This window comes from Sminthopsis crassicaudata, chromosome 4, assembly GCF_048593235.1.
Source record: "Sminthopsis crassicaudata isolate SCR6 chromosome 4, ASM4859323v1, whole genome shotgun sequence".
Lineage (NCBI taxonomy): Eukaryota > Metazoa > Chordata > Mammalia > Dasyuromorphia > Dasyuridae > Sminthopsis > Sminthopsis crassicaudata.
Window position 1 is genome coordinate 381,057,656 of NC_133620.1, and position 24,338 is coordinate 381,081,993.

Sequence of the window (24,338 nt, forward strand, 5' to 3'; positions counted from 1 at the left end):
AAGATCAGAATTAAAGCAAGGAGTTAGCAGATATCAGAAAGATATGTATATGTATATGTGGGGGAGAGGGATGTATGTGTCTGTGTGTGTATCTACATTTGTATACATAAATATATCCTTTCTTAACTGTAGCCTGCTTGGGGGTGGGGATGAAAAGGGGAAAAAAAGAATAAAGTAAAAAAGGTATAAAGCAGAGAACAAAGAACAATTTACAAGAAAATAAAGGAAAGATGGACATTCATAAATATAATTTCTTCTAATATACTTTCTTGAACTAGTATATATTGTTGTTTATATTTTGATTCCTCCCTGATATTCTGGTGAGTACATGGCAACATTCTCTTTTGTTTTGTATTCCTTTTTTGTTTTTGTTTTTTCTTATTTTTTAAAAGAAAATAAATTTTAAGAAATTAAAAGATGTCATTCTTCCCCCCACAAAAAAAGAGAGATTTCCTCCACTGGTTGGTTTCTGAATGAGGAAGTAGAAAAGGGGGAAAATCTTGATTCTAATGCAATAACTAGTTATTAAAAATTAAAAAAAATTAAGTAAAAACAAATTAAGTAATTTAAAATTCATTTCTCATACTTCTCTAGACTTTGTTCACTATTCCATGTGGAATGGCCTCTTTCCCCTAGAAGGTCACTCTATTCCTGGACAACTCACATTGGAAATACTTTTCATCCTTTGGTCTCTCCTTCTGATTGGCTGCTTCCTCCTAGAACATACATTTTAAGGAACAGATCCATGACAACCATGCCTTCATTTCTATGAAACCTCCATGCTGGCTATATAAATACATGATAATTATATGATTAGGAAGCTCCTTATGTTATTTAAAGAAATAATTATTTATAAGGCTATTATATGAATATATGTCTCTAACGACAAATATCTATATGAGTCTCAGAGGGAGTATGTATTAATTTCTGACTCTCCATAGGCCTTTGTTTCCATGGCCCAAAGCCAGTACCTCCACTTCCTCCCCACCCTCTACCTTGCTTCTCAGCTCCTTTTCTGCATTGTTTTCCCCTGTACAAGGTAATCCCCTTAGTCTTTTTAGCCTTTATTTAGCACTGGGATGTACATAACTTGAATACTTACTGATTGGACTTGACATGAGGGCCTACATCAGGGGGTGGCCCTGGGAGGAGAGAAAAGGGTATTAGCCATATCCAGATTGTCACTAAGATTAATTGGTTAATGTTAAGCTTACCTAGGATTTGGACTTGAGCTGTAACATATATTCACACATGGGTGCCTTGCCAAGGCTATACAGTCACATAGTTCTATCCAGAGAACAAAATAATCTACGTGAATAAACTGTCCTTCTGTTATGTCTATCATAAGAACCACTCAGAAAGACAAATTGAACTCCGATGCCTTGAAAGAATTATACAGAAAAGCAATTTATTCCAGAAAGAATGGAATTCCCCCTGGCCTCTGCCAGGACCAGGCCAGGCTTTTCCAAGGGCAGTGAGGCAAGATTCTGAATTTCAAATCCTTACCTTCCTCACAGCATGAATGTGATTAGGAATGTAGACTACAAATCCCCTCCACCTAGGGTATCCATCTGCTCAGCAGAATTCTCCCCTAGGTGATAAGGGAGAGTGCTGCTTGCGTTCTGAACATAATAATGGGACTAAAACACTATAATTTGGCTCTGTGCATTGCTTACCACTTTTCCTGCAGGGGACGAAGCAGCTCCGGCTGCATGACAGGTGCCTATTAAGACACCCAAAGGAGAATTTGCTTTGAAATTCTTTGAGAGTGAGGTGGCCGTTTGAAAGTTACTAGGGAAGTGGCCTGTGTTTGCCAGGGAATAGTGAGGGTCCTTTGCTGTTTCCTTTTAAGCAGGAGCCTTGAAGTGTTTTTATCAGGATCAAGGACCCGAGAGAGTTTTTTTAGTTTTCTCCCTGTTCCCCCCTGGGAATTCAGTTTCTCTTCCTTTTTAATGAATGGTTTCCCACTTATTCTGGAGATTTGGCTAAGCAAAGAGGAGCTGCCTTTAAGTCTGAGGTGAGCAATCTCTCTGGCCCGTAGGTCACCAAAAGAACCAAGGAGTACCAGAGGGTATAAAGAAAGCATAGGGCAAAGAAGGGAAAAGTGAAAGGGAGAGAGAAGACATTTGGTTTTCCCATTAACATCAAGAAGAAAGGAAATAGGAAAAAAGGAAAGGAAATGAGGAAGAAAAGGTGATCAAGAGACAACAAAAGAGAAGGAAAGAGAATATTTATGTGTCTATATATACACATTTATTACAACATATATATGTATTTTTATATATACATATGTATTTATATGTGTGTGTATATATATGAATGGTAGGATGATGCTGACCGACTGTGCAAGAGGTTCACAATCCCTGATCTGAGAGATTTGGATGTTTTATTCTCAATTTAAAACAAAAGATCATATATCACTGCTCCCTTCCCTCTTCTTCCTTCTCCTTTTCTCTCCTTCTCTCTTCTCTTTTCCTCTCTACCTCTCCCCTCCTCTTTTCTCCTCTTTCTTTTCTTTTCCTCTCTTCTTTCCTTTCCTTTCCTTTCCTTTCCTTTCCTTTCCTTTCCTTTCCTTTCCTTTCCTTTCCTTTCCTTTCCTTTCCTTTCCTTTCCTTTCCTTTCCTTTCCTTTCCTTTCCTTTCCTTTCCTTTCCTTTCCTTTCCTTTCCTTTCCTTTCCTTTCCTTTCCTTTCCTTTCCTTTCCTTTCCTTTCCTTTCCTTTCCTTTCCTTTCCTTTCCTTTCCTTTCCTTTCCTTTCCTTTCCTTTCTTTTCCTTTCTTATTTTCTCCTCTCCTCTCCCTTCCTCTTCTCTCCTCTCTTCTTTCTTTTCCTTTTCTCTCTTCTCTCTCCTTTCCTTCCCTCCTCTCCTCCCCCGAGACCTCCCCTGTCCTCCCCTTTCTTCTTCCCCTGCTCCTTCCCTATCTCCCCACTTCCCTGCTAATTCTAGAACCTTGAACTAATCAAATCAACTTTACCATTGTTCCTGGATAGCATATGTCAGTCTACTTTCCCCTGGCTCTACTCCTTACCATGGTAACTTTCTGGACCAAAATTCCCCTTCCTGGGCTCATCATCCTTATATATGTAGTTCCCCACTAGAACGTGTGGGCCGGGACTGCCTCTATCACTACATAGAAGGATAGATAGGCAGCCAGCCACATAGATAGATAAACAAATTTATTGAGCCCTTACTATGAATCAGGCCCTGAGCCAAGTACTGAGAGTCCAAATACAAGCAATGAGGATATTTCCTCCCCTCAAATTACTTTCATTCTATCGAGGAAAGCTAGGGATACATAAAAGAGCACTGGAAAGAAGCTGGGGGAGGCAGGGGTCTGGAGAGTGACGAGCTACCTGGGAGTGGAATGAGTCTGAGAACCCCTGAGATGGCGTTCCAGACCATTAGAATAGAGAGGCAAAGAGCCGAGACATTTCCAGGGTGAGAAGTCTGCGGGCGAGGACGTGAGAAAGTCCCAAGTGTGAGGAGGGAAGCTGGGAGTTAGCACAGTGCTTGACACATAGTGAGTACTTAGGAAAAGGTGTTGGGCTTTTGTTTTTTGTTTTTAAATTTGTTGAGGAAAGGGAGCTGATCTTGCAGCTAGGAGTTCGATCTAGTAATTAACACAGAGGAAGTCAGGAGTCCCAGTTTAGCTGTGCTTCTCCTCCCTCCCTCCATCCCTCCTGCGGCTAGTCTGTAAAAAAAGGTGCCTTATTTTGGGGTGGAGGGAGCAGAATGGAAGAATGTAATGTGAACATGCAACTTGGCCTGTATTTATTTTATTTTATTATTTTTAATTAATTAATTAAGGGTTTGTTTTTTTTTTTTTTAATACACATTGCTTTATGAATCATGCTGGGAGAGAAAAATCAGAGCTTGGACTTTTCATGTGAACCAAGTATTTACCAATTTGAAAACAGGAAGAGGAAGTTGTCAAAATATAGCTAAATGCCCTTGCCCTAGAAGACGGAGAGGTTTAAGACTGTTTACTTTCTTCTGTACCAGGAGTGATTAGGGATGGTGAGCCTTAAAAGGTTCAGGGGAGAGATAAGGATTCGGGACTTCAAAGCCAACCTGGGTGGGGCCTTTCTATTTGTGAGGCTTTATCGTTTCCTCTTTTTTCCACTTGTCATTCCCCTGCCCCCTGAAACTCAAGGTCCTAATGCTACGGAAGCAAAGGCCCAGAGCAATCGCACTGATACTTTTCTTGTTTACTCTTCATCTACCTCAAAATCCTACAAAATCCAGTTTGTGCCTCTGGAATCAAGGTTCCTGACCTCCAGCAGAAGTTTGACATCAATAGGAGTTGAGAAGAAGACAGGTCACGAATAACAGCAGACCTGCAGTGGCAATTTAAGCAAGACAATAATAAGAGAACAATGTCTTGCTTTTGCCACTTACTATGTGTATGATCTTAGCAAAATCACCTCAATCTCTCTGGATCTTCACTCCTTCATTTGTGAAATCAGATTGTCGATGAAATTTTATTAAGTGACTGCTATGTGCCAGGCGCTGTGCTGAGTGTCGGGGATTCAAAGAAAGCCTGTCTACAATTGAGACGCTTACAATCTAATATGGAGATTCTAGGTCTCACATCCTATGGTATTTGGGGATGATGAGTTCCTTATGTTTTTACCTGTTGTGGAAGGTAGTTCTTACTTTTTCTTCTTTCAAAAGATTCCAGGATATGGAAAACAACTCCATTCCTCTGTCTATAAACCCAGAACTTGGTACAGGCTTCTATCATATCAGCTTTCAGCTTTCACCTTTTTTAATGGAATAATCCTCTTTTTTTTTTTTTTTTTTTTTTTTTTTTTTTTTTTTTTTACCCAGGCTTAGCTCTATTCATTGAGCCCCTCAAAGGTCTTTATAATTGGGAGGTACTGGTCAGATCTGCATATAGGCTTCTGATGGATGAAGGTGTGCATTACAAGGGTCAGATTATGCTTTTGTTTTTATTTTTAATATTCCTCCTGGTGCTGTCTGGTCCTCTTCAAGATATTTCATTTCTAGACAGCCTTTGCACATGTGTCTTCAGGGAACCATTGCTCCTGACTTCAAGATCTTTCTGAGCCAAATATCTTATAAATATTAATCTGATTACCTTTTCCATGGATATTTGCTCATGAGAAAGTAAAGAACCAGAAGGCAGAAACCAAACCCACATCTGAGAGTAGTCAACAAGCACTAAATCTGTCAATCCATCTCCCTCCTGTTTTATTTATTCCTGTTTGGGGGGCGGTAGGGGGGAGAAGCTGGTGCTGGTGGAAAAAAAAACAAGTCACAGAGGAATTAGGGGAGCGAAGGCAGGTTTCTAGGCTTCCCTTTTCTGATGACTGTCAATCTAGCAGAGAATTTGGTATATGAGATGTTCCTTCATAGTGTAAGATACAGTATATGAGGTGTACTAATGTAGTAGTCAGAATGATTTTTAAATAAAGATTGCAAAATTTACCTAATTAAAGTCTTTTCCTCCAAAGTAGTCCCCATGTGAAGCTTATTCTAATGATACTATTGCTGCTCAGATGATTTTGAAGGCTCTTCTTTTATAATTGCTTTCAGAGCATTTTTATGAACCACAAAGGAAAAATAAGCAAATTACTTTATAGTAACACTTTGTTCTTGACCCCAAAAGTATTACCCAGATTGCTTTCTCCTCTTTTTCATAAGACAACTCCTTAGGACTGTTGGTTGTCTTCCAAATCAAACTGAGGCTCAAAGGAGGAAGAGGAAATTTTTTAAAGGACAAGCTGCAGTTTTGGATTCAAATTCTCAAAAAGGAATTTCCAAAATGTTGTAAGTCATGGCAGTAGATACTCTCCCCCACACCCCTTGCCAAGGGCTCTAATCCTGACATTCTGGACCTCAAAATCATGGTTTTCTTTTGTCTTATACTTGAACTTTCCTCAGCAGCTAGGGCCTCCTCACTTACTAGAACACCCTACCACCTTTGTTACATGCTCACCATGGAACATCCACAAGGCTTGCCCCCTTTCTCCTATTAGTTAATGACTCTTGGAGCCTTCATTTTGTGGAAAGGCCCAGTTCATTTCCCTCCCAGTCCTAAACCTGACTTCCTGGGTTCCAAATCATACCCATACTACAGGAGGAGCTTCATTTTCTCCTCCCCCCTTTCTGGATCCCCTTTTGAATATTGTCTTCCCCCATTAACATGTATTTGTCTTGAAGAGAGAGACTGATTTGTTTTTGCTTGTTTTGTATCTCAGAACTTAGCATTGTACCAGGAGCATAATAAGTGCTTTGTAAATGTTTGTTTTCTTTGTTTCTTCCTCCCTCCCTCCTCTTCCTCCCTCCCTCCCTCCTCTTCCTCCCTCCCTCCCTTCCTTCCTCCCTTCCTCCCTTCCTCCCTCCCTCCCTTTCCTTCCTTCCTTCCTTCCTTCCTTCCTTCCTTCCTTCCTTCCTTCCTTCCTTCCTTCCTTCCTTCCTCCCTCCCTTTCCTTCCTTCCTTCCTTCCTTTCTTTCTTTCTTCCTTCCTTCCTTCCTTCCTTCCTTCCTTCCTTCCTTCCTTCCTTCCTTCTTTCTTCCTTCCATTCTTTCTATTACCCCTTCTCCTCTACTTCCTTTCCCTTCTCTCCCCTCTCCTCTTCCCTTCCCTTCCCTCCAATATTGAAGGGAACAGCACCTTAGTGAATATATCATTTCTATTATGGTGGTTTTAGAAATCAGTTTCCTTATATATGAACATAATGAAATCTTACTCTGCTATTAGAAACAATGAAAATTAAGAATTCAGGGAAGGCTTGAAAGTCTTACAGAAAGCTACATGATATAGAGTAAGGAAAGAACCAGGAAAACCACATATATAACAACTAAAACAATGTGAATGGAAAAAACAAATAAAGGAAACTTAATGCTATGCAATCATGGTCACCTGGAGAAGAGTTTAAAAATACTTTTTTCTCTTTGCAGAAGTTGAGGAACTCTGGGTATGGAGTACAGCATACACTATCACATGCAGCTGATGGTTTTGCTAAACTTTTTTGTCTTTAATTTGTTGTTACAAAGGATGGTTTATTGGGGATGGGAAGGGGGAAAGAGATATTAATAAAGGAAGATAATGTAAAAACAAAAGACCAATAAAAGGTTTTTTGTTTGTTTGTTTGTTTTTGCTTTTTTTCCAGAGGCAATTGGAGTTAAGTGACTTACCCAACTAGTAAGTGTTAAGTGTCTGAGGTCCAATTTGAACTCAGATCCTCCTGACTCCGGGGTTGGTGCTCTATCCACTATGCCATGGAGTTGTTCCAATAAAGTTTTTTTTTTAATATTAGTTTCCTGAATTCATAGACAAACCTTGTAATATCCTGTATCCCCAAACAAAAATCATCTTTTTTTAGAAAATGGCCACAGCCAATTCTTTTTCATCAGTGAAAGCTAAGCTAAAGAAAGGTGGGCACTGTCTACAGAGTCGGAGGCTGCCCATTTGATACGATTTCAGGAGTATCATTTCTTCCAAATACTTTTCTTACAGGCTCAAAATTGCTTGAAATTCCTTTATATGGGAACAAAGCTTTTCCTTCCAGCCCTAAAGTTAAACCTTAAAGTGCAAACAATTAAGAGATAAATAATACACTGACAAATTCATATTAACAAGGCAAAACTAATAACAGAACATTTTCCCAAAGCTGGGGAGACAAAGGCTGAAAAGCAGCCAAACGATAGCTCCTTAGAGGCAGAAGAGACTTGGCTGTAGCAACAGGATACCCTAAGGGACAGATTGGAGGAGTACTGCAGTAGGCAAGTCAGGCCCCAGCCATCACCTGAAGCTCTATCTCCTCTCAAATTCTAGTGAAAATGGCCCCGGAAGGCTGAGAGTTTGGATACCTTCCCTGCTTCTAACTGGGGTTCCAAAACCCTCATTGTGGAGGACCTCACTGGCAACAAAGGGACTCACTTTCCTTGCCATCATCAGTGTTAACTGCAGACCAGCTATCACTGTAGAACAGAGAGCTCTGAGAGTGGAAGCATCCTCCCTTCTTCCAGAGATCACCAGTCCTGCTTCCAGCAGAGGAATTAAATTATGCGGATTATTAATTAACCTTTACTGGCCCTCCTGCCCTGCTTTCCGCCCTTCTGCCCTCATTTTGATGTTAGGTACCTCTTTCCTGAAGCTCCCACTCCCATACATGTACCTTAATGGGCCTGATTCAGCTCCCAAGGACTCCTACTATAACATTCCCTTGATATTTACTTGTATCCAATTCCCTACTGGTTCTATTGACCTCCACCTTACAATGAATTAATGGGAGAAATGACTCTGTGGTAAAGGGCTTAAAAGCCTCATCTTTTTAGGAGTAATAATAATAACTAGAATTATAAAGTACCTGTGCCAGGCACTGTGCTAAATTCATTATAAATATCTCATTTTAAACTTAAAGCCACCTTGGGAGAGAAGTGATATATTATCCTCATTTTACAGTTGAGGAAACTGAGGCAAACGGGCTAAATGATTTATTCAGGATCATTTAGTAACTGAGTAAAGCAATTTTGAGCTCACTTCTTGACTTCAAGCCTAACACTCTATCCACTGTACTATATAGTTACCTAAATGAGTAATTACTTTGGGTCAGTGAAGAACGGTTTTTTTTAGTTGTTTGTTTTTTTGGTGTTCTGGGACCTCTCAAACCACATTGTTAGGAAGCTGCTGGTTTACTGGCTCTGAGAAGGACCCATGTCTCTGTAGGTGCCCTTGATAATGCAGTATCTTCACACATGCTTTTTGATTTTAGGCAGAGCAATGAATAATTTACCAAAATGAGAACTGGATGGGGGAAATGGCTGCTCTGTGCAGATGCTAAGTACTTGACTATTGCCTCACTACTTGTCCTTCATATAGAATGTCAGATATATGCTTCCCTTCACTCATCCTCTGCCTCTTAAAATGTCGTAGAGAAGGATATAGTAGGAAAGAAAACTTTATTTTACGGGGCAAAAGAGTTGGGGGACAAAGGGAATGTAAAAGAATGCTGGAAAACTTGAACTGTTTCCAGGATATCAGCAGTCATGTCAACCCCTCAAAAAGAATCCTCTTGGAAGAATTAATGAAGAATATAAAAATGAGCCAGACATACATAAAGCCCTTACTGGGGTGGGGGCTCATGCTAATAGAATGACTCTGTAATCAGGTGGCTTCTTCCTTAAGGAGCCCAGATCATCAGCTTGAGGTAAAAGCAGTAGTTAATATTGGACCTGTTTTAAAATTCAATTTCTTCCCGGTGGTTGGCTGATCTCAGCAGGCCCTGATACCGCTAGATTCCAAGCTCCACTGGGAATCCATGAATATTGTTCTTAGCACTCCCCACTGAAACTCCCCTCAGGGGAACACAAGCTGTCGTTCCTAGCTAGAAAGAGGTTTTGTGAGTCAGTCATCTTTTCTAGAGTTGCTTATATGACTCTGAATGTGTTTTTGTCAGGAAAGGTTGAGAATCTCAGGAATTCTTGGATCTTTCTTTTAAAAATTAAATCAATGACTGTATTTCCACATAATTTTATTTCCTTTGTAATTCTATGTTTTTTATTTTATGCATTTAAAAGCATTTTTCTGAAAAGAGGTCCAGAGCTTCACCTAAGTTTTCACTTCAAGAGCTCTTTTATTGTTGTTGTTGAATTCTTTTTCAGTCATATCTGACTCCATGAGTTTTTCAGTCATATATAACTCTTCATGATCCCATTTGGGTTTTTCTTGGAAAAAATACTGGAGTGGTTTGCCATTTTCCTCTCCATATGAATGAATTTAGGCAAACAGGATTAAGTGACTTGCCCAGAGTCACCCAGGTAATGTCTGAGGCTAGATTTGAACTTACAAAAATGAAACTTCCCATCTGCCAGCCCAGCCCCCTATCCACTCACTGAGCCATCTAGCTGCCCTTTCAAAGATCACCTAGTGATCTTCAAAGCCAGATTGATTTTCTGTTCCTTTGACCCCACCAAAATCTTGAAAGTTAGTCCCAAAGTGGTCCTGACTTAACATTCCTAATGTGGTCCTTAACCGTGGCAGATGTCAACCTGTCTTAAATAAGCAAAGCTCAGGCAAACCTGGTCTCCTTCCTTCTCCTAGTTTTCTTCATCTAACCTTTCTCTCCTCTCCCCCAGGGAGATCCATCCTCCCATCTCTATCAACCATGGCACACAGCAGCCAATATTACTATCATCCTTCCAATAGAAGCCAAAGCACAACAAATAATTCATATAGTATTTTTGGTTTACAAAATTCATCCTTCTGAGTAGCTCTGACATTATTATACCCATTCTATGAATGAGGAAATCGAGGTTCAGAAATATAATTTGCCCATGAGCACATGACTAGAAAGGACACAGCCAGCAATCTTGAGCTATCCAATTTTGAGTCTAGCACTCTTTCCATGACACATCATCTCATGCATTAAGCTTATAGAATAGTATCACCAAAATCTAAAATACCAGATGGCAGTTTGGAAGTATGGTGGGGATGAGAGGCAGAGAATGAATAAATAAGGAAAAGGAAAAAATCTCACAAAACAAACACTGTAGAGAGCATGCAGGCTTTGTTAGGACATTTTAGGTTGGAACCTACCTCTGGTCCTTAATATGGATATGTGGGTGTGGCTGTAGACAAAGCTTGATTTTTCAGTTTCTTTATCTGTAAAATGGGGTTAATTTCTGTAGGACTTACTTAATTGTTGTGAGACATTAAAATAATACTTGTAAAGTTCTTTGTGAAAAAAAAAGATGTAATTGCCACTTATTATTTATAGAGTTATAGCAACCATGGTTGTCCATCTTTAAAGTGCAGTTGAAAGAATTTTCTCAAAAGAGTTATTATCTCTTTTGTGGATTCCTTCTGAGCTTCCCTTCTATTAAAGGTTAAGTGTGCTATTCTTTAGGTCCCTACCCTAAGCTGATCAGATCAATTAATTCACATCATATTGTGATAGGAATGCATTAGGTCTCTTAAATAATGTATTTTTAGGGATCTTCAGTGTCGGTCCTAAAGAATGAGTAATATAGTAGTCCCAGACATCATTGCAAAACTAATGGAGAGATGTTTTAGGTAATGAGGAGGGCTTTTAGTTGTGGTTTTCCATCATATCCAGACTACAATCTATTTTACCTGCATGACATTACTTGGCACGAAATTTTGTATTAGGAGATTACAAAGTGGTTAGCAGGAGTGGAAATAATGTTGGAACAGGTAGAGCATGAGGACGGAGAAGTGGACACATATAAAAGAATATTGCCCCTTATCTTACTGATCCAACCAGCAGGCCAGACTCTTGGCCAAATAATAATGATAGAATTGTAGGTTCCTGGAATTAATTGTGTCGATTCTCACCCTTGTGTGCCTGTTATATCATCCATTTTCCTAATCAGTAATTATTGATTTGGATCTTATGATTCTGGATCAGATCCAAGGTCTGGTTAATTAATCAGCTACACTTGGTTGACTTGGTCTACATTCTCCATGAATGATTTTGTCATTTAAGAAGTCATAGAACAAAAACTGAGGGTGTTTGGGGATGAGAATACAGGGTACCTATAAATTTCCAGTATACTTCTTGCTTATCTCTTTTTTTAAAATGAGGTTCAGGCCTGAGCTGTTGTGCCCCTAGGCAGACCTGGAGACGCTCGAGGGAAAACCTACTTCCCAGAAACAGATTTTAGTATGAGGAGGAAAAAGTTATTGGAGGATGTCCAGGTGATAGAGAGAAGTTTGCTTAAATGAATGAAACAATGAAGAAAGAACAGAATCATTTGGCTGTATACTATGGAAAACTTTCTATTAGCTGAGAAACTCTCCCTAATTGACAGACAGATTTTTCTTGACCTGATCTTTATGCTTAATGAAGTTGTAGTTTTCCTAAGGGCAGAAACTTTTTTTTAAATTAATTTTATAATTATAACTTTTTTGACAGTGCATATGCATAGGTCATTTTTTACAACATTATCCCTTGTACTCCCTTCTGTTCCGAATTTTCCCCTCCTTCCCTCCACCCCCTCCCCTAGAGGGCAGGCAGTCCCATACATGTTAAATATGTTATAGTATATCCTACATACAATATATATGAACAGAACTGAATTTTGTTGTTGTTGTTGTTGTTGTTGTTGTTGCAAAGGAAGAATTGGATTCGGAAGGTAAAAATAACCTGGGGAGAAAAACAAAGAATGCTAACAGTTTACACTCATTTCCCAGTGTTCCTTCTCTGGGTGTAGCAGATTCTGTCCATCATTGATCAATTGGCTCTGAGTTAGATCTTCTCTTTGTGGAAGATATTAAGGGCAGAAACTTAAACTATCAGCATTTTTGCTTCTTAGCAGAATTAGAAGGGGGAGTAGCAAGAGATTGGTGATTTTGAATCATAGACTTCTAGATCTGTAACCTCAGAGACGATCCGTAACCTCAGAGATGATCCAATCCAATCCTCTTATTTTACAGATCAAATATAAATATATATATACATATACATATAATGCTTTATAATATAAACATAGATATATAAAATAATATAAATAAAATGCTTTATAAACTTTAAATTACTATATCAAGGTTAGCTATTATTATTACACATGAGAAAATTTAGGTCCTGGTAGATGGAGCTCAGATCACCTGATTCCCAGTATGGTGTTTTCCCCCATTACATCACGTTACCAAAGTGATTTTCCCGAATCAAAGTCCTTGTTCAATAAAGTCTAGAGGCCCTCTGTTATCTCCAGGATCACATTTAAGCTCTAAATGATGTCTGCCTTCATATTCCAGCCCCTTTTACCTTTCCAGTCTTCTTACACATTCATTTCCTCTTTGTATTCTGTGATACAACCATACTCATTCTTGGTCACACATGATGTCTCCATCTCTCATCTCTATACTTCTGCATAGGCTGGCCCTCCGGCCGCCTCATTTCTGCCTTTAGCACCTTTGATTTCCTTCAGGATTCAGCTGAAGCATCCCCTGGTGAATGAAACCTTTCCCGATTCACTAACTACTAATTCTTTCCCTTTCCAAACTACCTTGTGTTAATTTTATGCCCGTGTCTGTATCTCTGCCTCTAGGTATACATGTGTCTATAAGTCTGTAAGAAACAAAATATCTTATCAAGACCTCCACTGTTTCATTGATGAATTTAGGAAAGATTTATTTTACCTTCTTGTAAGAACAGGTGTCTAGGTTAGTATTTTATTTCTTTTCCAGAAGCAGAAGTCCTTCCCATGTTTCCCCATTAATGGAATGTCGCAGAAGTTACAGGATTTGAATTTCCATCCCTCATAATATAGCCAGTCTGTGCCCCCAAGGAGCTTATATTCTTTTGGAAAATAAATTCTACTCTTGATTATTCCTTGATATCCTTGTGGGTTTCAGTTTTCTAATTTAAGTTTCATTTCTGAAATCCATGTCAAATTTGCCAAATCGAATGTTAAATCCCTGAGATCCACCTTCTGTAGGGGTTTCAGGCAGTCAACTTGCCATTCCCTGTCAGAAATCCTAGTCATGTCCCTGAGGTAAAATTTTCTCTTTAAAATATATTTGAGGGCCCTCCCATGGCTGCTCCCCTCCTTTGGGTCAGTCATCCATGGAAATTCTGCCTTGTGGTGTCTTTCCTCTTCCCCCATGTCAAGTAGTATCTCCCCTAACTCAACTCTGCTTCCCAACCCCACTTCTCTTCCTTACAGCTCACTCTTTTAGGGTGCTGAGTCCCTTTCAAGGTTTCGCCTGTCAGCTAAAGGCCTTCCCCAACCTCATGGGGTGCTCCTTTTCTACTGGGAAATTGTGAGTTCCACTGAGGAATTTGTCTCTCATATGCTCTCTTGATTCTATTTCATATCTACCATTCCCCATGTCTATTGTATCCCTTCATTTTGTCTGTTAACTATTTCCCTAAATAAATCTCCCTTTTGCCAAAGACAATGTCATTGTCTTTCTTCCCATGACTGAACCCCAACTTTTGGGGCCAAACTCCAAATCATATTTCACTTTAGTTTTTGTACCCCCCCTGCTCTTAGCACATTGTCTAATATTTATCAAATGACTAACAAATACTTATTAATTGATTGGACGTAAGATGATTATTATAAATATTTTGCAGTCTTCAGTTAATTTCTTTTATCCTTGCTCTCAGGTCTGGTAAAAGTACAAAGCAGCAACCTCAAAATGCAATGAGCAGCACAATTATACCAGAGCAATAACTAAGTAAGGGCAATCAGGGCTATGTACAAGGGAGTCACATTTAAAGAACACTAAAAGCACTTTAATCCTTTAGCAAAGAGAAACAATAAAACTCAGTGAGCTCTTTCCTGACTTGATCCTCTTCTCCCTTGAGCTGGTCTACCCAGCAATGTCATGGGAGCTTTAACACCTTCCCAAACCTCTTTAGTCAAGTCCCAGGTTCACTAATGGTCCATTCCCCAATGACTTTTCCAACAATATATGGGAGTCTACCCTCCATCCAGCAGTGTATTCCCATTAGAATCTTTCCTTTTGTTTCATTGGCAGGAGCAAACAACTACAGAGTCTTGCTTGTGTGAGCTGATTCAGTGATGCAATGCTCATGTGATTAGTCTACTGAAATACAGGATGGGAGGGAAGAAGTGGGGTCTCCGAGGCAGGGGCTGAGTCAAGAACCTAGTTGTATAAATCCATGCAGATCACAGCCCAGATTAGTGAGATGATCGTGGCCTCTAGTGAGGGGCAGAGACAGGGCATCAGTAACCCTTGGCTTTGGTGTTCATTGGGTCATGTTATCTCGAGGGGGATCTTGAGATTTGCCGCATTGACCAGACTGAGTCAGAAGTCAACATTCCCTTCAATAGTAGTAGCAACAACAAGAATAGATAAAATTTACATAGCTCTTTGAGGTTTATCCATGCTTCATATATGTAAACCCATTTGATCCTCACAATAACCCTGTGAGATAAGTGCTATTATTATCCCCATTTTATAGATGACAAAACTGAAGATTGATTTGTGCAGGATCAACACAGAAAGGATCTGAGGTGGGATTTGATTTCAGATCTACTTGATTCCTAGTACTAGATTCTTTGCACTGAATCACCACTGTCTAAGAACATGAACAAAAACACGAATAAGAACATTTATTTAATGCTTTAAAGTTTACTACTCTCTCTCTCCTCCTTCTGTCTCTGTCTCTGTCTGTTTGTCTCTCTGTCTGTCTGTCTGTCCCTGCCTCTCTCTGTTTCTCTTTCTGTCTCTCTTTCTCTGTTGCTCTCTCTTTCTCTCTCCTTCTTCTCAGCTACTACATTTTATTATGCTTACATATGCCATTGATAAACCAAGTTAGTTGGATTACAACAAAAGCTCAGGATTCAAATGGACAGAAACTCCCAGGGAAATACAATTAAGTGAATGAAGACTCTCTGTTGTATAGACCACTCGTTCTTCTCAAAGGGTGTGTTGTGGATTTTGCCATGAATTCCATGAAATTCTGAATGTTAGATAATTGCAGATTAAATAAAATTTATAATTTTATTTCATGTACATTTTGTTTAACAAATATGGTGTGATAAAACATAATCACAAAATTAACAAATTTATTCAGTCTACATACACAATAATCTTAAAACACATTGGACCTTGAATTCACAAATAAATTTTATCTACCTGTTTATCTATCTAATCTGTATCTCTGTGTGTATGTACACATCTTTCTCTCCAGAAGTATGGCTTAATTCCATTCTCATTCACAAGGGAATTTTGACTTGCTCCACTTCAGGAGTGTGCTGGTTCATTCCACTCTCTCCCTCCTATTCCCCACACTCAATCTGTTAGTCCAGGACTCAATGCAGATACCATTTTGGTTTAGTGCACTGAAGTTCTGGACTCCTCAGCTTACTTGATTCTCACAACAATCTTGGGAGGTAGATTTTCTCATCATACAGATGTGGAAACTGAGGCAAACTGAGGATAGTGATTTTCCTCAGAGTCACACAGCTAGTAGCATGCTTAGAAATGGGTATTAGTTAACGAGTTGAAATAAACTCTTGCTCACCTATGTGATTTAGCTTCAGAATACCTCTGAAACCCCCTGAGCAAGACCCCATGATTAAAAATGCAGTTTTATACCTTTCTCCTTTTCCTTTTAGTTTTTTTTTTAACCTCTTTAGTCTCTTGGGAAGCATGGGATTGAGAAGAGAAACTGATAACATGGTTATTGCAGCTGTCACTGTCACTGCTGTCACAGCTGCTTCAAATGGATTGGGGGTGGAGATAGGAGAGGGAAGACCACCATCATCCTCCTCTCAGTGTGTCCCCTCCCCTTCTTTCTCTCAAGACCTTTAAAAAAATTATGGCAGAAAACTCCATCTTCCTATTCTGATCTTGTGTCAATTTGCTCTCTATCCAAGTTGGGAAGAAACATAACTCAAAGTCTTTAGCAACTTAGATTGCCTTGGAAAACATCTAGTCTAGACATGGCTAGGAGGTCTGTTATAAAGTTCTTCACAATATTCCAAAAGCATGGAAGAAATCATAGCAATATTAATACTGGAGAAACTTGAGAGGAAGACAGAAACTACACAACCACAATATAGTTTTTCGTATTTGCATGTTTTACAAGAATGGTTTATGAATATATTGAGGGAATCCTTGAAAACATGAAAAAGGAACAAACAGGTGAGAGCTACAGCTCTGGTATGGGGATTTGCCCTGCTAGAGCTCGTAATATGGAAATATACTGGAGTGGAGTATGCCTACAATTAAATAAAAATTTAAAAACTGGCCAGAGTGGGACAGTTTTTTCCTTGTTCATTCTTTCCAATTAGGGAGATCACTCAATATGCACTTACAGAGACAGCACCATAAATGGAAATCTGGGAGTGGGGGTAAGGGGAAAGATATTGTCTGGAAACTAGACTCAGAGAAATGAGCCTGAAGGTGTTTTTGTTTTCATTTATTTTTTACTTTTGTTTATCTTTCTCAATTTTAGGTACATTCAGACTGAGTTTGATTCATGTTGACCTTGGAGCCCAAATTGCAAGAAGGATATTTTAGGTAGCCTAGGAAAGGGATAGGGAATCTTAGAAAAGCCAGGGGACCTGGAGATTCAAACCCAAAAAGGATTTTGGACTTGGAACTAGGACTATGCTCAAGCAGAATGATCCCTGGAGATTGCAGGTGCTCATTAACTGCTTATTGACTAACTGATTGGGTTTTGGTCTTGCAAAATATGATGCTTGCTTAGAGAAGGTATTCCCCCCCACCCTGCCCCATTCAAATGAAACTTTAGTGAGAACCTTTTCACTTTGTACTAACTGCCTTGCAATAGAATTAAAATTTCCCCCATTCTTTCCCCCAGTAACAGGAGATTTAATTACCATCATCTCTCCCCTCTCTTTGTGCTCTTAATTTGCTGTCTTCCATAGCCCTCTAGCCTAGTGGAGAATCTGAAGACATTACTTTCTCTCTACTCAAGGTAAGATTGCCCTTCTGGCTCCTTTTTTGAGCTTCCTTTCTCGCACTAGCAACTTCCTCCATGTTGATTTTTCCTACCCCTACTGTTGATTTGGGTTTTAGTTATTAGTTTAGTTATGACTCTTCTCGTTTCTTTAGATGTTCATTCATTGTTCTCCTCTTGGCTCTCAAACAGTGGGAAAGGTTTTAATTTTAATTTTTTAAAACAAAAGCCTATTCTTGCCAAGAAGAATGAGATCATAGATGATAGGATCATGGATTTTAAAGGCAGAAAAAGCCTTTGAGGTCAATGTATTCATTATACAGTTGAGGAAAGTGGGGCCCACAGAAGCTAAATAATGCACCCGGGGTCCAGAAGGTAGAAAGTACCTGACACAAGATTTAAGCTCAGTCCTCTGACTCCAAATATATCTCTCGTTCTACTTCATTATGCTGATACCTTCACTTAATTTCTTATCCTTTTCTTTTTAACTGTATTAATTTTCTTGTGCTTCTTTGGTTTTAAGTGTAAGATATATATTTGATTCACATTTCATTTCATTTCATTTAAAAAACCCAAATTCTTTCCTATTGTTGAAACTATTTTATTTTAATTGAGGATTAGGCTTAGATTTATAGGATATCTTATTTTGGCAATTTTATTTGCTTTGGGGAATATCATAACTATAATCATTCCATTTCTCACTTCTATAAGGACAGATAGGTAGTGCAGTAGATAGAATACAAGGCCTGCTTTCAGGAAGACTCATCTCTCTGAATTAAAAAATAACCTCAGGAACCTAGTAGCTGTTACCCTCTGCAAGTCACCCTATTTGATTCAGTTTCTTCACCTGTCAAATGAGCTGGAAAAGAAAATGGCAAAACAGTAGCTTTGTCCAAATGGGGCCACGAAGTGTTGAACACAACTAAAATAACTGAACAACAACATCATCTTATTCACATTTCATTTCATTTAAATAACTCAAATTCCTTTCTGTTGTTGAAAGTCAATTTTAGTGGATGATTAGGCCCAGATTTATACCACATGATATTTTAAGGAGCAACCCGAATTTCCTGGCTTTTTGGGACTCATAGACAAAGCTCTTGTGAGAAATACTGAAAAATTGGGTTTCCACAGAGTGTTGCAAACTCAAGGTAGTATAGGATATGAGGGCCACTGACAAGAGATTTTCAGAATGTGAGAGGTTAAGGAAGGTTAAGATTTCACAAAACAATTAAGTGATCAATAAAAACCTTGAACAAACAAGGAATTGGGGAGTTAGGAAGGTACAGATGGATTCAGCCAATAAGAAAGAGTTGTGATTTGAGGAAAACACAAACTTAAGAAGGTAGCAGATCCAGCCCAAACTAGTTGTAGTAAATGACCTGACTTGACTAAATAACTTTTACACCTGTTCAATAAGCTAATTGAATATTAAACAACACATCCTGTAGGAGTAATTTTTCTGCCATTTTTGAACACGGGATATATGATGAGGAAGGGGAACATGTTTATACATATTTAGGGATTACCAGAAAGATTGTTACCTGGAAGAGAATGGACCAATCTGATTTCTGAAGGGAGGGACTACACCAAACTAACAAGTATAAAGCTTCTCTCACTTTTGTGCTCAGGGCTCCCTTTTCCCAAGGAGGAGTCTTCTGGCCAGAAATATTAAGACAATTCCTTAACATTTTTCTTTCATAAAATTTCTTTGATATCTGATTTTCACTGTCAAGAGTGTGTTTCTAACACTCTTTTAGTGGATTTTCCCAGAAAGCAAAAGGCATTTCATCTGAATGCCTCAAATATTTTATGTTTTGTGAAGATATACTGAATTTTGATCACTAAAATTTCTTGTTGAAAAAAAAAATTGAGTTTTTCTCTTTGTTATTCATCGGTGGATTCTAGCCATCTGTACCTTGACCTCTGTTTCCACTATTTGGGGATCAATTTTCTTTAATTATTTCTAAACCACAGCAATTAAGCATTTTAAGTTATTATGTAAGACCCATGGCATTTAAATAACCTTTGCACATCTTATTTTCCATTTTTTTGGCTTGTTTAGACTCCATATGTACTTTCTCTAGCATCTTTTTCTGAGGATTCTAGACAGAATATTGAATATATTTAGGTTTAGGAAGAAACTTTAGAGACTATTGAATACAATCCCCTCACTTTACATGTCGGGAAACCAAGAAAAAGTCAAGTGAAGTAAATTGCCCAGGATCACAATAATTGGGTGAGGTAAAAAATGAAATCAGGTCTTCCTGAATCCAAGTCCAGAGCTTCAAATTCTACCTCACACATTTATTAGCTGTGGAATAAAGTATGCTCTGATTTGGAAACAAAAGACCAGAATGGTAAAGCAAGGAGGTCCCAGCAAAGATAAATACCCTCAAAGCTTTGGGCCAAAGTGGCAAAGCTTCTAGAGAATTGGATGAATTTACCTGCTCTGAGGGCTCTGAAAGTTGACTCAAGCTACTACAGATCATGTCAAAGAGATGAGTCCTTTGTATCTGGGAGAAATAAAAAAGCTTGGCACCTGCCAGTGTTTGATACACAGCAGACACTCTACTAGAGATAAGAGGGCCGAAAGCAGAACTCCAGAAAGGGGCCACTATTTCATCTTTATATACAGGAATACAGAGAATACAGGAACAGACGGAGCCTGTTCTTGATTTTAAAAAAATCCCAATGTGAAGTAAAGCTAAAAATATTATTAAACAGAATACAGTACAATAATAAAGAGATTTTTATGAATTTAAGGATATACAGGACAAAAGACTACAGGAAAAAGGTAACTCCATAAAGACTATAAGCAAAGCTTATAGATAGAGGTATGGCTTGACCACAAGATCTATTAGAATTCCTGGAAGAGATTAGATAATAAAAGGATTACATTATTTAAACATTTTGTTTATTTTTAAAGCATTTATGATCTTTCTTTCCTTCTGCTCCTTTCTCTCCCAAAATTACAACTAAATACCTTGCAACAAATATTCTTGGTTTGACAAAACAAATTCCTGTGTTGGCCATGTCCAAAAGGTATGTATCTTTCTGTATTTTAAGTCCATCTTTCCAACAGGAAGTGGATGGAATGTTTCAGGACAAAAAAAAATGCTGTGAATTAAATGAGAGTCTTAGAAGAAATGGAAGAATAAACAGTATAGTATAGAATCTTACTCAAGTAATGAACTCTCTGAAAATTCATATGGATCAAATAAAAATCAATGATTCCCTGAGGCCACAAAAATATCTCAGTTAATAGACTTGTTTAAGCATTTACTATGTGCTAAGCATTAGCAATCTAAGGAAAGGCAAAAGATAATTCTTGCCCTTAAAAAGCTCATCACATTATGGGAGAGACAAGAAGCAGGGAAGGAGATGAGGAGAGAAAATATTCCAGATATAAGGAGCAGATAGAGAATATATGAAATAACAGAACAAAATTAAAAAGTAAATTAATAACTTCAACAACATATAGGATTTAAAATAGACATATCAATGAGATTTTCTGTAAATTAAATATTATCAACAAAACTCAGCTAGAAGAGATAGGAAGAAAAATTCCACTAAAATAACTAACTAATCTACTTACAAAGACACAAGAATTATAAGAACACAATAACAAAACTATAGATCTAAATAATTGGAACAATATCAATTTTAACAGCTAGATTACACTGATTCGATAAAAACAACAATATTACCTAAAGCAATTCATTTATTCAGTGCCATACTTAACAAATTACCAAATGAGTATTTTAAGGAACTAGAACAAAATAATAACAAAATCTTTCTGGAGGAACAAAATTTGGTCAAGAATCCCAAGGAAAATAATGAACAAAAAAGTGAAAAGGAAAAGAACCTAGCAGCTTCATATCTCAAGCTACACCAGAAAACAATACTCATCAGAACTATTTGGTACTATTTAAAAAATAAAGAGGTCAAACAATGGAAAGGTTAATCAAACAATATGCAAAAACAAACTTGCATAGTACCATAATATTAAAATAAATTCAAAGACTGTGAAAGTAAGGGTTAGGGTAAGGGGACAATTATTTGCAGGGGAAAAAAATCTTTCGGGAAAACTGGAAAACAGTCTGACAGAAATTAGGTTTCGACCAGCATTCATGCTATATACAAGAAAAGTTTCAAATGAATTGTAAACTCTTCGAATTGAGCTTTCTCAAATGTGTTGTCCATAATTAAATACAATTCTCTAGATATGACCATGGTTGATTATAGAAGAACTATTGCCTTGCTTTTGCTGGACAAAATGACTCTCACTTTAGTCAGTCAGCTTAATAAACTGAAACAGCACGCTTTTGACTCATAAAGAGCCTGCAATATAATATGAACCTTCCTTCATTCTTCTTTTCCCCAAAATTGTCATCTAGCCATAGAATACTAAATAATTCCTTCAAATCAAAGGAGGAGAGAGCAGCAGAAGCTTGGAATACTTCCCCATAAAGGGAAGAAAACCTAGGACAATTATCCCATTAATAAAAATGCAAAAGATTTAGAAAACTTACTTCTTTTATAGGGGACTTGGGACATTGAGGTAGCAGGAAGGAGAAAGATTGCAGAAACTCACCTAATAAACATTTTTGTACCATCTGAAATTTGGTATACTGGGCAAGAACACCTTGTTGTGACTCTACTCCTTTCCTGGTTGTAAATTGTACATCTTTGGAAAGTCCATTTATTCTTTCAGATCAACAGGACAATGTGATACCTACAAATAAGCAATTTCTCAAATCATGTCAATAGACTTTGAGAACTTTCAGGAATGATTCAAGTTACTCAGAAGTAATTTAGGGTTGGAATTGGCCAATATTTACAAAGTCTTTTGTGTTGACTGGTAGAAAAGAGCAATAGAAAGGTGAGTCATTGAAATGAATCTATGGATTAATGAATTGAGTATGCTTCCAGGGTAACAGGAGGATACGTAGTAATTCCTTCTCTTTCCTTTGGCTTTCCTTTGAAGGACTATTTTATGCCATCTTTTGCTGACTTTTTTATTTTTATTTTTTGGCTGAGGCAATTGAGGTTAAGTGACTTGCCCAAGGTCAGACAGCCAGGAAGTGTTAAGTGTCTGAGGCCAAATTTGAACTCAGGTCCTCCTGACTTCAGGGCCACTTTGTCACCTAGCTGCCCTTTTTGCTGCTTTTAACCCATTTAAAGTGCCACTATTTCACTAGTCAAGTAGAAGATCAATGCTATGACTTTCAGGATTGTCTTTTCAGACAAGTGAACATTTGAATTTAGGGCCATAAGCTTGGAGAAAATGCCAAGTTCATCTAATGGTGATTTTCTTTGGAGAGTAAAAAATCAGGTGAAATAAATGGCTTTTCCACACTAGGATGTTGAAAGGGAGATGAAGATGACTTTTGGGGGGCGGTGAAGGTGACCTATCTACATAGGTTATTGCTCATTGCCAGTGATATTTAGTTTGACTGCAAATATGGTGCCATTTATGGAGGTAATACTTGAGAAAAGTCAACCAGACAATAAACATTTATTAAGCACCAACCCTGTGCTAAATGCTGGAGATACAAACAAAGGCCTTCAGGAATTCAAAATCTATTGGGGCAGACCACATGAAAACAATTGTGACCAAATAAATTCTATACAGGATAAATGAGAAATAATCAACAGAGGGAAGACAATAGAATTAAGAAATGTTGGGATTTTAGTTGAAGGAAGTCAGGGAAGCCAGGACGGATAGATGAAGACAGGAACATCACACACAAGGGACAGGGAGTAAATTGGGCTTGGAGCCCAGAGGCAGAACATCTTGTTTGAGAGATAACTAGGAATCCGGTATCATGAATAGAAGAATTAGTGTGGGAGGGAGGGTGTAAGTTTTAAGAAAGCTGTAAAGGTGAGCAGATTGGGTCTAGGTTATGAAAGACTTTGAACTCCAAAAAGGATTTTCTATTTGATCCTTGAGGTGTCAGGGAGCCATTAGAGCTTATTAAGTAGAGGTGGGGAGGATGTGATACAGTTGGATTTGTGCTGCAGGAAAATCACTCTAGCAGCTAATGGAAGATGGACTAGAGTGGGGAAAGACTTAACAGAGAGACCATCCAGAAGGCTATTGTAATAGTCCAGACATGCATAGATGAGAACCTGACGGCACAAGCATAGTATTACCCGTCCCTTCCTTCCCCAGGTAGGCACTTTTCAAGCTCAGTGGCTCTGTTGAATGAACATAGTTCCTTTTGTTTTCTCATCTAGGATTCCAGATGTTAGTTCAAATGTTCACAAAACACATAGAAACTACATGCTGTAATGGGGCGATGTTAGACCTAGAGTAGGAAGACTTAGTTTAATTCCACTTCAGACAATGGCTAGCGTGACAAGATTGTGGGTAACTCACTATCATGTGTTTCAATTTCCTCATTTGTAAAATAAAGGTTTTGGGGGAGATCTATAAAGTTCTTTCTACTTGTAACTCCATGATTTTGTGGTAGGGATGACAGGTAGAAGAGGAATGTGGAGTTTATGGGGTTTTCATTTCCTTTTTTTTCCAGCGGGGTGTAGAGAAGAAAGCATTGGACTAAGAGTCAGAAAGACTTGAGTCCACATCTTCACTCAGACCTTTATCAGCTGAGTTACACAAGATTCTTAACTTCTATAATTTAGCTTGCTCAAGTATAAAATGAGAAGGGAGTGAGGAGTGAGGGAGAGAAAGTTCAATGGTTTCTAAAATTCCTTTGAGATCTAAATCTAAGCTCAAATTTTTAAAAAGCCAATGAATTGAGAGTTAGCTGTTTGGCTTTGGAAAAACTCCAACTCTTGGGGGTCTCATCCATAAAGTGAAGGCGTATGGGGCTGAGCCAGATGATTCCCTAAGAACTCTTATAGTTTCTGATTTTAAAAGAGGAACTGAGGTATAAGGATGAGATTAGATTATTTCCCTCTTTACTGTTACCT

The 24,338-nt window shown here is 38.2% G+C and overlaps 2 long non-coding RNA genes across 2 annotated transcripts in view; one reads left to right on the forward strand and one right to left on the reverse strand.

Annotated features, from left to right (window-relative positions):
- The window catches only part of LOC141539509 (uncharacterized), a 177,804-nt gene extending 170,689 nt beyond the window's left edge, over positions 1 to 7,115 (forward strand). Inside the window, exons 3-4 of the long non-coding RNA XR_012481309.1 lie at positions 5,668 to 5,793; positions 6,928 to 7,115. This is a non-coding gene — a long non-coding RNA (uncharacterized LOC141539509). The remainder of the gene's footprint in view (positions 1 to 5,667; positions 5,794 to 6,927) is intronic.
- On the reverse strand, positions 594 to 22,063 carry LOC141539511 (uncharacterized). Its single transcript, XR_012481311.1, has 3 exons — positions 21,994 to 22,063; positions 1,103 to 1,142; positions 594 to 716 (listed from the first exon to the last, which is right to left on the reverse strand). It is a non-coding gene; the product is annotated as an uncharacterized LOC141539511 (long non-coding RNA).
- Positions 22,064 to 24,338: the final 2,275 nt, after the last annotated feature.